The sequence below is a fragment of the Juglans regia genome, chromosome 14 (assembly GCF_001411555.2).
Source record: "Juglans regia cultivar Chandler chromosome 14, Walnut 2.0, whole genome shotgun sequence".
Lineage (NCBI taxonomy): Eukaryota > Viridiplantae > Streptophyta > Magnoliopsida > Fagales > Juglandaceae > Juglans > Juglans regia.
The window spans coordinates 11719392-11733216 of NC_049914.1; positions in this window are offsets into that span (position 1 = coordinate 11719392).

Genomic DNA, 13825 nt, shown 5'->3' on the forward strand with positions numbered 1-13825 from the left:
ACCAAGCATTATTAAGGATCTTTAGAACCATAGCCATGATACCTTTCCAAAGAAATGAGCCTTTATTATTATCCACCAAGTCTCATGCTCAGCCTTACAGTATTTATTCCTGAAAAAATTTGCCTATAGAGAATCTTGGGACAATAAATTCCAAGCAAGCTTCATGAATAAAGACGATTGAACTTCCTCAAATTTTCTTAAACCTAGACCCCCTTATTGGGTCGGCAAACAAACCTTCTACCAAGCCACCCATTTATGCTTTTGTTTACTATTCGAAGCACCCTAAAAGCAATTACTCATAATCCTATTTAGGGATGAAACCACTTTCTTGGGAGCATGTAACACTGAGAGCAAGTGAACCGGAATGCTCGATACAACATGGCGTAATAAAAGAAGGCGATCACTAGTCAATAGGAACCTGTTTTGCCACCCCTCTAGTCAACCACGTATACGATTTAACAACTCCTCAAAGTAAGACACCTTTATCCATCCACTAAAGAGAGGAATACCCAAGTATTTGACTAGAAATAAGCCTTCCAAAAAAGAGGTCAACTGCATCAAATTTCTTTTCTGAGCAATATTAACATATTTGGGAAAAAAAAATAGACGAATTTTCCTTACCACTTTACCAGACCAGTTTTCATACAATGTAAACACATTGCAAATGGCTTGAAGAGAAGTTCTACCACCATTTGTAAATACCACAATATCATTAGCATAAAGTAGATAAGAGACAAGGGGAGTGCCACGGGGATGGGCGAATGGGACAATTTTCCCCATGTCAAAATTATGTTTTAACAAACGGGTTAATATTTCTTCAATAAGAATGAATAAATATGGGGACAAAGGGTCACCTTGGCATAGGCCACGACCACTAGGAAAGAACCCTTTGGCTGACCCATTCATAGCCACTGAGAACCACAGAGTCAAAATACATTGCCTAATCAAATCACAGAATTGGGTTGAGAAACCAAAGGATGTCACGACGTTCAATAAAAAATCCCAATCAAGGCTATCATACGCCTTGACCATGTCTACTTTAATAAGAATATTTCCCCCCCAGACCTTTCTGTTTATCATCTGAATCATTTCTTGGGCCAAAGTAATGTTTTCAAATATGCTTCTTGCAGTTAAGAACCCCCCTTGTTCAAGGGAGATAATTTTGCTCAGGATGGGAGACATCCTTCGAACCAAATTTTTTGAAAATACCTTGTAAATGACAAAACACAAGATTATAGGCCGAAATTTATCATAACCTGTAGGTTGTTGTATTTTCGGAATGAGAACAATATAAAAAGCCGAGTAGAACCTTGGCATCGGAACCCCACTACACAGGTCACTAATTGCTGCCACCACATCTGCTTCAACAATATCCCAACACACTCTATAGAATCTAGAGCCAAACCCATTAGAGCCAGGACTGCTATCAACCGGAATGGAAAACATTGCATCTTTTACCTCTTGGATCGAAGGGAGCTTAAGGAGGCAATCATTCTCCTCCTCTAAGATATTGGTATGAACATATGCCGACAAATCTGGAAGATCTCTATGAGGTCTCGCCCGAAGAAAGGAACTAAAGAAATCCACTGCACCTGAGTGAATAGCTTCCGGATTGGTCAAATGTGACCCATCCCGAAGTCTCATCTCATGAACAACAGGCTTGGATAGTGAGGCATAAGTCTTGAAGAACTGTGCCGATGCCTCCCCTTTTTCCATCAAGCTAAGCTTTGTTTGTTGATTAAGTCTAATCTCTTCTTGTTGAAGCCATATAGCAAGCTATTCTTTAGCTACCAATAATTCCGATTCAATGGCTTCTGAAAACCCAATCTGAAGTTGATTTTCTAAACTCTCAATCCAATTCTCTAATGTCTGAATGTTTGTCTCGATGCGCCCAAATACCCGACGATTCCAATCCCTTAAAATGCCTTTCATTTTTTTCAACTTGGTAGCCAAACCGAAAATACTCCTAGGCACAACTGGATCATTCCATGTATTATTAACAAGTCTCTGAAATTATCATGAGAGACCCACATTTGTTGAAACTTGAAAGGGGTAGGTCCATAGCGAATATCAGGCGAATGTAGAACAAAAGACATCGGAGCATGGTCAAATGTCGTGCGGTCTAAATACTTACAATAGGCATCTGGCAAGGCATTAGTAGCTAGGGGATTCAACAAACATCTATCAATTTTCGACCAACTTCTAGATAAACCTCTTTGGCCATTGCACCAGGAGAACTTACTCCCTACGAAGTTCATTTCCATGAGTCCACAACTATCAATGAAATCATTGAAATCATCCATAACAACCCTCAACTGAGGTCTCCCACCTCTTCTCTCCTCCTCCCTGCGAATGATATTAAAATTTCCAAGACATAGCCAATGAGTGTCTTGCACGACATCCACTTGTAACAACCTCCATAGATCTCGCCTTTCCAAATAACTACATTTGGCACAAACCACTGACACGATAAATTGCCGAGAATTTATAACCATAGAAATTGTGATATGTCGGGAACTGAAATTAATAATCGAGACCAGTAAACCATTTCCCCAAAGCACCCAAAGTTTCCCACCAGTGCATTGGTTTGAGAAACTGTTTTCAAAGTTCAGCTTATTTTTCAACACTCTCATCTTGTTATCATCTGCAAAAGGTTCAGCTAGCATAATTAAATTCAATTTCAACTTTCTGACCAACTTACACAACCTTCTCTGTGATGATCTAGACCACAGATATTCCAATATAATGGACTACAAATCATAAATCCATACAAACGGGTTTGCGAGGAACCCGAGTCGAACTTCTGAGTTTTTTTCTACACTTTCCCGAGTTCTCTCTTTTTTTTCCTCACTATCCGACATATATTGTTTATTTTTACTCAAATGTTCCCCAATTTCATTTTCTGGTTTTGAAAAACTTTCTTTGACCACACCATCTCGTAGATTACCCGAATGATATTGTTCCCTTTGCCCATTATCTTGCGACTCTATCACAAACCCCTCTTCTGACAAAGTTTCCGGCACCATTTCAACACTCATTTCGTCACTACCCACATTGGCATGGTACCCGAGTCGAACTTTTGAGTTTTTTTCTACCCTTTCCTTGAGTTTTCTCCTTTTTTTCCTTGCTATCTGACAAATAGTTTATTTTTGCTCAAATGTTTCCCAATTTCATTTTTTGGTTCTGAAAAACTTTCTTCGACCACACCATCTCATAGATTACCCGAATGATATTGGTCCATTTGCCTGGTATCTTGAGACTCCAGCACAAACCCCTATTCTGGCAAAGTTTCCAGCACCATTTCAACACTCATTTCGTCACTACCCACATTGGCATTCCCTTCCAAACACAGAAGCATAATTATAGTTTGTTCCCCTATTGGCGAGAGTTCCAGTCCATCTATAAGATAATCATGAGCTCCAATTTTGTGTATTTCAGTATTCCCAGAGTCAACCTCTCGGTCCCTCTCATTCGACCACAAGCCCATTGTATTTACCTCCCTATTGGTGTTATCTTTCTCCTCTTCCATTCTCGTCACAAAGATCGAAGGTACTTCCGTGGAAAAGCTAGGCATGCCTCCCATAAGGATTGGCCCAGCCCCCAAGCTCGGCACAGCCTCTGGCTCCTGGAGGATCTACAACATGAAGGCATTATCGATACTCTCCATTTCACCATTTCCGTCGCCTACATCTATTCCTTTCTTCCCAATTACCACATTTTCTGCCTCCCCCGTGTTGGACCACACGACCAATGGATTGGTCTCTGTTTCGGCAACTAGCTCTTCCCCCTGTTTAGCCGAGTGTTCCCCTTCTATTTCCAACAAAAAATCCCTACTTCCCCTTGGAGATCAACAGTATTAGCCACCTTCAAACCACTAGGACCACCCCCCCCCCCCAAATTTTCAGCCATTTCCAGTTGCGGTAAGGGCTTTGTTTCCATTTTTTTTCCCAACATTAAGTTGACTCTAAACCTGCCAAGGTTGCAGATTTTTGTCACTTCCTTTCCATTTCTTATCCCCAGCATTCTTAGCCCCTTCTTTCCGTTTGCACTTTGAAGACTGTGACCTTGGACCCTACATCTAGAGCAAAAAGCAGGGAGCGTTTCACATTCAATCTCCACATAGAAGCTGGAGCTATGTTGGGCGTGTTGATCCATATACCTCGGACGGGTTCCATAGTTGCATCCATCTCCAGGAAAACTCTCGTTCCATCAATTTTGGTGGCACATTTTGTGGCATTATCACGGCGTTGGAAACTCCCAAGAGGAGAGGTAATCTTCCTAAAAAAATATTCATGGTAGAAATTAGGAGGCAAACCTGGAAGAAATACCCAAACCGGCATTAGAGATGGTTTGACCTCCTCATAAAAATCTGGATGCCAATGAAAGCCACGGTAAGACACCCCATTAACGTCCTTCGCTTCCCTTGATAAAGCCTTGATGAAATCAGGTTCATTAGAGAAACGGATGAAGACGTTTCTGGCCCTTTTCATTGCCAAAATCACAGGTTGAAATTCTAACCCCCATCGACTCCGAATAAATGCACGGATGACATCTAGGGACGACCTTTTCTTAAGAAACTTCAAAACCATGGAAAACTTGAAGGGGCGGCAGATATCTCAATCTCTTCCTTGGAGAAAATCACACACAATTCTCCATCAATCACTTTTGCCAGACGGAATGGAACTTCTACCTCAGGTAAGGGCTGTGGAGATTGAACCACCATGTTAGCAAAATTCCTCTGCCATCTAGCAAAATTCCTCTTCTCAAACCCTAGCTAAGGGTAAAAGAGTCACGCCTGCAAGGAAAAATAGAAGCAGCAGCCTCTTCCCATTCGAGAGGGAAGGAAGAGAGGCAAAACCCCTGGCAAAGTCGAGGCAGAGAGGCGAGGCAGAGAGGCGAAATCAGAAAAAAAAAAATTTGCTTCCAGTCAGCTCTACAATACGGCCAGGAGAGAGAAAAAAGGAGCATGGGGGTGGTGGCTGGGGTGGGTGAGGTCGCCGGAGGGTGGTGGAGCTGGTGGGCTGGGTGGTGAGGTCCGGTGGAGCCACAAGGCGGTGCTGGATGGAGAGAACCGAAACAGGGGGGGGGGGTCGCATGGGCTTACAATTGCACATATGCACATTCAATTATTAAATGGTTAATTTCATATTAATGTTTGGTGTATTAAACCCTAACTCAAAAGATGTTTGGTTTATTAAACCATTTAATAATGTTTGATGTATATGTGTATTAAACCCTAACTTAAAAGATGTTTGGTGTATTAAACCAAACAACGTCATAGTTTCTTTTCTAAAACATGGTTAAAAAATGATGCCGTTTAACTCACTTGAGTTAAACAACATCAAGTTATCAAAAAATAAAAATAATATATATTATATCGGTCAGTTTGCTGGTTGGTTCAAATTGGAATCGAACAGGTCGATGTTGGTTTCAAACATCTTCTACCATCAGTCGACCAGTTCTCCACCAGTTTTGGACAGCAGGATTCCGTTGGCTTGTTCTGATTGGTGACAGTCGATTTCGTCAATTTTGTTACAGCCCTAACAATAGGGTTATATTGATGGTGGCTTAGCTGGTGACACTGACTACAAAAAAAGTACCATGGGCATTGTATACACTCTGGGTGGTACTGTTGTATCTTGGGGCTCAAACTTACAAAACACAATTGCATTTTCTACCATAGAGGTTGAGTATGTTGTTGTTTTGGAAGGTTCAAAGGAAATGATTTGGTTACATAATTTCTTGGAAGATTTGGGCAAGAAGAACGAGAATGTCACTCTATATAGTGATAGTTTGAGTGCCATATTTATCGCCAAGAATCCTACATTTCATTCAATGATCAAGCATATTTAGAACAAGTATCATCTTATTCGATCTTTACTTGATGATGGTCAATTTGTACTTGAGAATATCTATGGAAGCAAGAACCCTGCTAATATGTTTACAAATAGTGTTACGCTTGAGAAGTTGAATTTGTGTGCAACTTCTATTGGTCTTCTACCTTAAAGATATGGGCTATGAATTGCAAAGGTGGAGGATATCAATTTTTTTGGAGGCAATCAGTTTTTTGGTAGGCATTGGTGATATGTTGGCCTTACTAGTCTCCAAGTGGGAGAATTGTTGGGTTTGTGGAGCATAGTTTATTCTTGTGGCTACCCGATTTGATGAAACGACATGGATTTGTTACGATTTTTTTGGTAGATTTTCAATTAGGTTGTGATCGATAGGCCCAAAGCGAAGCGAACATGGACAAGCCTAGTGGGGGTCTTTCCCGAAATTTTTTTTTAACCTTGTTTGCGACTCGAAAAACTTCAGACAGAAAGTTCGCTTAGCGCTCGCACTACAGGTCACTCGAGCAAAGCTCAGGTAGAGAGTTTGCTCGACACTCGCTCGACATGTTGCTCAAGAGGACATTAGATAGAGAGTTCACTTGAGGCTCACACGACACTTCGCTCAAGCAAATAATCCAGTAATTGTGAAATTAGGATTTCCGCCGTACAACCATATAAATATATAATTAATGAATAGAATGGGCGGTCTGGAATAGTGTATTTCGTTCCAAAGTGTATTTTATCATTCCTCAAGATAATAAAATCTTCTGCATCTCCGTGGACTTAGACAAGTTGCCAAACCATGTAAATTTTTTTGTTATGTGATTGATTTCTTGTTTTACATTACTTTCTTGAATCATTTTTCACAACAGAAAATGCACTTGAGTACTGGGTCTTGTAGTATAGATTACTGCCCACATAATGATGATATTAAATGATTAAAAAATATTGTATGATACACTTCTTGTGTCTATCTCTCTCTTGAAATTTTCATATACGCTAATCGTTAATCTGTAATTAAGCTTGATGAAGACATAATAAAGTACTCGTCTCAAATCACTTTTTTAGCCACGGCCTTCACTATTTGTGGGCACTAGGTAGTTCCAAACATACCAGTCATCCAGTACGTTTGTCATGCAATGAGAACCCAAGAATTAGCAATGAAAATTTGCTTATTGCCATAGAAAGGGGCATTGAGAATCAAGTTATCTGGTTAGATTGACTAATGAGAAAGATTGCCCTTCTTCTACGTAAAAGAATAAAGTCATACACTACAAATTAAAAAAGGTACAAAGTCATATATTAAATATACACTTGCGAGTAATAAAGAATCAAAGTTGCATATTAGAAATATAATAAAGATGCAAGTGCGTGGTTAATGCAACACTTTGGACCCAAACCTATTAATTAGCTTGAGCTGTAAAATTGATTGTTGTCCCAATGTGTTAAGTTGGATATAAACTAAATTGGGTATAGCTCATTGGAAATTCACTATCTAGAATAAAGAAAGAGATAAGACAATGAAGAGATAAGATAAGGAAGCAATCATAAAGACAAAAGAGTTTCACTCTGATACAAAAATAGTGATTCGTGAAAGTGACATAAGGCAAGTACGATTCAGCTATTTCAAGGAAGGAATGAGACATCTATAAAGGAGGGGATCTCTACAGATCTACACACCTCTTTACACACATCTCCTCTAGAATTCTACAGATCTCACACCTCTTCAATCTCCTTCAAACCCTATTTCCTCCATTGTATTGAGAGTTATGAAAGGCTATGAGAGATTGTAAAATCTCCAAACATAATAGATTTCTCCTCCAAACAACCTGTGGAAGTATACTTTTATACCAAACTACGTTAATCTCTATATCTATCTCTTTATTATATTTTATATGCTTTATTTATTATTTATTTTATAGATGAATATTCGAGCAATATGGTATCAACACCCAAAGCCATCATTGCAGGCCATTCAACGGTATTGTAGGGCTTCGGCCACACCGAAAAATGCATTAACATCTTATATTACTTTCCTTATAATAAAGACCCCATTAACTAGCTGTTCAAACTCTGGTAGTAAACCAAAATTATAATCAAACCAATTCTTCTTCTTCATGATACTTTCACCACAATATAAATTATTTATTTTTGGACTAAAGTTTCCGTCCCTTAAAATGTCATTTTGAAGATTTTGATCCCAATACATCTTGATATGTATCCACATGTTATGATAGTAGTTCTCCAATTCTTATTGCCTTAACTTCATTTAATTACTCTATCTCCAGCTGGGCTTTTCTTGTGATCCATGATCTCCCGAGGGATCTTATTCACCGAGGGGTTTTGACGAGGATTGAAAACAAGGTGGTAGGCTTTATACATGAGTATGCTAAGCTTCTTAAATATTTTGATCTAGTTACTATGACCAAGAATAAAATTAATCACCATATGATTGACTGGGGAAAGGCCGGGAATGTTGAGTTCATAGAGTAACCATCTTCTTATACATACAAACATACATACATACATACATACATATATATATATATATATATATATAATAGCCTACAACTTTATGATCATCTTATTCACACATGGAATGATAGAAGTGTTCTTCAGCAGTACTATGGCCGATCCCAATACTCAATTATTGGGATTCATGTGAGTCGATCCAACATGCCAACATGCAAATTTGTGAGATCATAATTTCAAGATCATCTATGGATGGATAATGGGCGGACTAACCAATTTAAGGCTGGGAAACTTTGGCTGTTGTGGGATAAAAGTGTAAAAGTGAGTATTGTTAGCATGAGTGATTAATTTATTACGATTAAAATGTTGGAGGGGAGTATGGAGTCTCTAATTACATTTGTATATGCCAAATGTAATTATGGGCTACGGAGATAGCTATGGAGGGACTTAGAAGAGGAGGCACAGACAAACTCACCTTGGATGATCCTAGGGGACTTCAATATCATAAGAACTAATGAAGAACGCGGGGGCCTCACCCTATGATAGCAATGGAGGAATTTAACAATTGGATCAATGGGTGTGGGCTACTTGAAATTAATTCCCAAGGAAAAAGGCTAACTTGGTGCAACAGGCGAGAGGGATTAGCAAGGAGTTGGGCTTGGCTAGATAGAGGATTTATCAACACAAAGTTATTAGAATTGCTCCCTCTAACTTCGTTGACTTATGTAGGGCACAATACTTCGGATCACTCGCCAACGATAGTCTCTTGTGTCTAGAATTTCCAAAGGTATGGGTCATCCCCGTTTCACTTCCAATAAATGTGGGTGGAGCACCAAGAATTTTTTTCCGTTACGCATTAAACATGTCCTCAAAACGTGGAACAAGGAAAAATTTGGGCGTGTGGAAATAACATCCAAGAGTTAGAATAGAGGATTGAAGCTGTAGATACTCACCTACAGGAGGGATATGAGGAAATGGTGGAACAGGATCTGCTCATCTCAAAAATTGAGCTGGATATATGCAAGAATAGAGGGGAGTCCAAGCTTGAGCAGAAGGCCAAAGTCAAATGGCTAAGAGAAGGGGATAATAACACTCGGTTTTGAAGAGAAGGCAGCAAAATCACGTTAACCAAATGCTCAAAGCTAATGGTACTTCATTCGAATCTCCTGAAGCAGTTCATGAGGGAGCTGTTCAATACTTCCAAGAGTTGTTGGGTCATAGATGCGAGGGGGGGTTACCAGACTTGAGTTCGCTTATAGTAAACATTATTACGGAAGAAGAAAATAAAGAGATCTCTAAGTGCCCCACAGTAGAAGATATTTGGTTGGCTCTCTTCAGCATACCAGTGGAGAGTAGTCCGGGGCCAGACGAATTTGGTTCGGGATTTTTCAAAAATTGCTGGGAATTTATTCAAGGTGATGTGATGGGTGCTATAAAAGAATTCTTCGAAGAAAAGCAACTCCCACGGTTTTATACGGCGTCTTATGTGGCCTTGATCCCCAAAGTACAACAGCCTATTGGGTTTGATAAATTTAGGCCCATAAGCCTATGTTCCGTGATCTATACAATATGCTCAAAAATTATTGTAGCACGACTTACACATCTATTGCCAAGGTTGATATCCCCGGAACAAGGGGCCTTGAAGAAATGGCCCAATCCATCCATAAAAAAAGAACATGGGAAATGTGATGTTGAAGGTAGACATGTCCAAAGCGTATGACCGCGTGAATTGAAATTTATTGCTACATGTTTTGGCTTCTTTTGGCTTTTTGGAAGAGGTTTGTGGGTTGATCAAGACATATATCACGTTGTCGTGATATTCCATCCTCCTGAATGGAACTATTAAAGGTTTCTTTAAGGGGGAGAGAGAACTTCGACAAGGAGATTCCATTTCGCCATATTTATTCATACTGATAGAGGAAGTGTTCACGAGGTTGTTAAAAAGAAAATATAAGCAAGTAACTATTGTAGGTTTCTCCCGAGCTAGAGTTATGCCACCTATTATATGTTTATCCCATGCATGAGTGTCGAGATCATGCTCCCATCACTCGTTTCATTATTGTGGGATGATGAAGAAACAAAAAGGAAAATGATAGGGATCTCGTAATGGATCTGACAATAATTTTTTTTATTTAGTATTTAAGAAATTATTTTTATGGTAATGTTATAATTTTTTTAAAATGTTTAAGATAATTAAAAAAATACATCAAAAAAGGAAAAAAGAAATACACATCTAGGGAGAAATTTTCAATAGCTGTAGTACTGCACGCTGTAGTGCCACCCAAACAAGAATCCTTGCATCTCCTACTTGCAAATTATATATGTACATATATATATATATTTTATATATGTATGTATATGTATATATGATTAGAGGTGTATGCATGCTGAATATAATATGATTTAATTTGTAAGAAGTATGTGGTCAAGAATGGTGGAGAGGCTTAGTTTGATCTTTGATATCTGGTCAAGAATGGTGGAGAGGCTTAGTTTTGAAGAACTTGAAGAAGTGGCAGCTACTATGAGGGGCATATGGACTAGAAGAAACAACACTCTTTTTGGTAAAGATTTCAAACATCCAACTGCTCTCTACCAACTAGCCAAGGCAGAACTGGCAGCATACAGGGAAACTCTCACAAAGGAGCCAGTTGTCAATCCCACAACTCATGTAGGGACTCAAAAGTGGTCAAAGCCTGAGGTTGGTTCTTTTAAAGTCAACTGGGATGCGGATGTAAATCAAAGGGAAGGGCATATTGGAATTGGAGTGCTCATTAGATATCACCAAGGTTTCCCTATTGGAAGCCTACAGGCACACAGATCCTTCAAAGGAACTCCCTTCGATGCTGAAGCCTATGGCATACTCCTAGCAGCAGTTTTCTGCAAAGAGATTGGCATAACACAATATTTGTTGGAGGGGGATTCAAAGCAAGTAGTAGATTTAATGAACCATCATCCTAAGAACTGGAGTTTGGGTGGCTGTCTGGTGGAAGATGCAAGGGTGGTACTAAATTCTTTTGCTTGCTGGTCAGTGGTGCATACATTCCGAGAAGCTAACATGACAGCACATCACCTAGTCAAATTTGCTCTGGATTGCACAGAGGATCGATATGACCTTGAAACATGTCCCTCATGTATCTTTTCTATTGTCACAAAAGAAATGAAGTAGTTGTTTTTACTCGATTTCTATTTGTGAATTCAAGTAATTGGACTTATGTCTTAATGAGATTAGTTTCTTTTATCAAAAAAAAAAATTGTAAGAAGTATGTGACGTAGATGATATATGTGTTTTTCGTACCAACTTATAAATATAAATTTCTTTTTAAAAAAATCAAACAAAGAAAAACCTTGCTAATAAAAAAAAAAAAAAAAAAATCCAACGACTCTCGGTAAAACTTTCTTCCCCAGTTAAAAAAGGCTGGGAGCTGCTGGGATGATGGCCAAGACATTTTTTCCCCCACGGGCCACAATCTCAGAAAAGTAAATCATGCATGGGGCGGCATGCATTTAAGACGAACGGAAAGTCGTAGACAAGGGGCCAAGAAAGTCAAAATACATCTCAGTTCAGCTCATTAATTGAAGTGCTAATATTATATCAATCATTCGTCCGAATGTGCATGAGATGTGGCGTTAAATGGGTCGCTAGTTTTGCATGCATGGCACCTGATTGATAATTCGTCGCCACGGCATCCTTGAGAACGGACGCGTACGTACGTGCATTAATTACATGAGTGGCCTGGCATATTGCAACCCACCTTCTACATGCCTAATTAATTATCCTGGCATATTGCAACCCACCGATAGCTACGTCCCTAATTAATTACTTGCTTATCATGTAATTAATGCACGTACGTACGCGTCCCTTGTCAATGTTACACGCCGAATGGAAAGGGGAAGAATAGCATTGTCGAAGTGTTGAGTTAGAGATGTTAGCAGCCTTAGGGTTCGGTCGAAGGTTTTCTCCTTAGGTTAAGACGCGGGTTGGAGTGGGCCGACGTGAGGACAATGGGCCTTAAGCAAGGGGTAAGGCTAGTGAAAGATGAATGTGACTTATGCGGGCTTCGAATGGGCCCAGGGCTTGATCCATGATTTATTTATACTCTTTTATTTCCGTATGCTCTTTTATTTTCTTTAGTATGTAACTGAGTAATGTAAGGGTCAATTCTGTCTTTACAATAGCACTACTATATATAGCGTAGTAACCGTCTAAGGAAGCATCAAGAACCTGATATTCAATTTGTTATTATGTTTCATCTATGGAGGAGCTTTCCCTCGAAGAGAGCATTATCCTTTCTACTGTATACATATGAATTTTTCCATCAGATTTGTTGTTTTCCATTACTTTCTAGTTTGATCTATTACAAATGGTATCCAGAGCCCCTTTCTTGCCTTGTTACCATGGTTGAAAACACCCGCATGAAAGATCTCCAGGAAGGACTCAATGCCCAAAAAAAAAACTACAGACCAACTTATCCAAAACACTGACAACCAATTTAATACAATTGGAGTGGAAATGTTGGTTATGAGACGCCAAATGGAGACGATGATGAAGCAATTTTCCACGATGGCAGCAGACCTGCACAATGTTAAAACAACTATGTCAGGAGATTCTTCTAGTCACCAACAACTCAATGACCAGCAGGAACACAGTAATGACCAACTCGTAACCCATGGTTCATACATACATCCCAGATCCATTTGTTTGGACTTTCCAGTTTTTCAAAGGGACAACCACCATGGTTGGCTATTTAAGGTAAATTATTGTTTTACCTATCTTAATATTCCTCCTCAGAATAAACTGCATCTAGTTTCACTACACATGGAAGGGAAGGCACTAGTTTGGTTCCAAGACTTGGAACAATCTGGGGGATTAATTACTTGGGATGCTTTTGTTAATGCATTAATAGTCATATTTGGCCCAACCACTTATGATGATCCTATGGAACAATTGGCTAAGTTGAGACAGAAGGGTAGTGTTGAAGATTACAAAATTGATTTTGAAGCCTTATCCAACGGGCTGCATGGGTTATTTGAGAATTACAAGCTTAGCTGCTTTCTCAGTGGCCTTAGGGATGATATAAGGTTAAAAATTAAAATATTTATCCCCACTGATCTAATCACAACTTATGGACTTGCAAAAATTCAAGAGGAAAATATTTATCTCTAGAAAAAGCCTCCATACCGTAGCCATCCCTACATCACAACCACACAGACCCATGATTCAACCTACATTAAATCCTATCCATAGCCTCCTACCACAAATACCCTCCCAAACCAGCCCAAAACCATAGTCCCAATCCATAAAGTGAGGCAACAAGAGATGAGAGAGCGCAGGGATAAAGGCTTGCGTTATTCTTGTGACTCTAAATGGGCCCCAGGTCATAAGTGTTCAAGCCCAAAGCTGTATTTAATTGAGGAGATAAAGGAGAATTATGAAGTAATTGACATGAGCACTAATAAGGAAGGGGGCCAGCTTGACACACAGCAAATTTCAGTTACTGGTAAAAATCCAGAAATTATTTTGC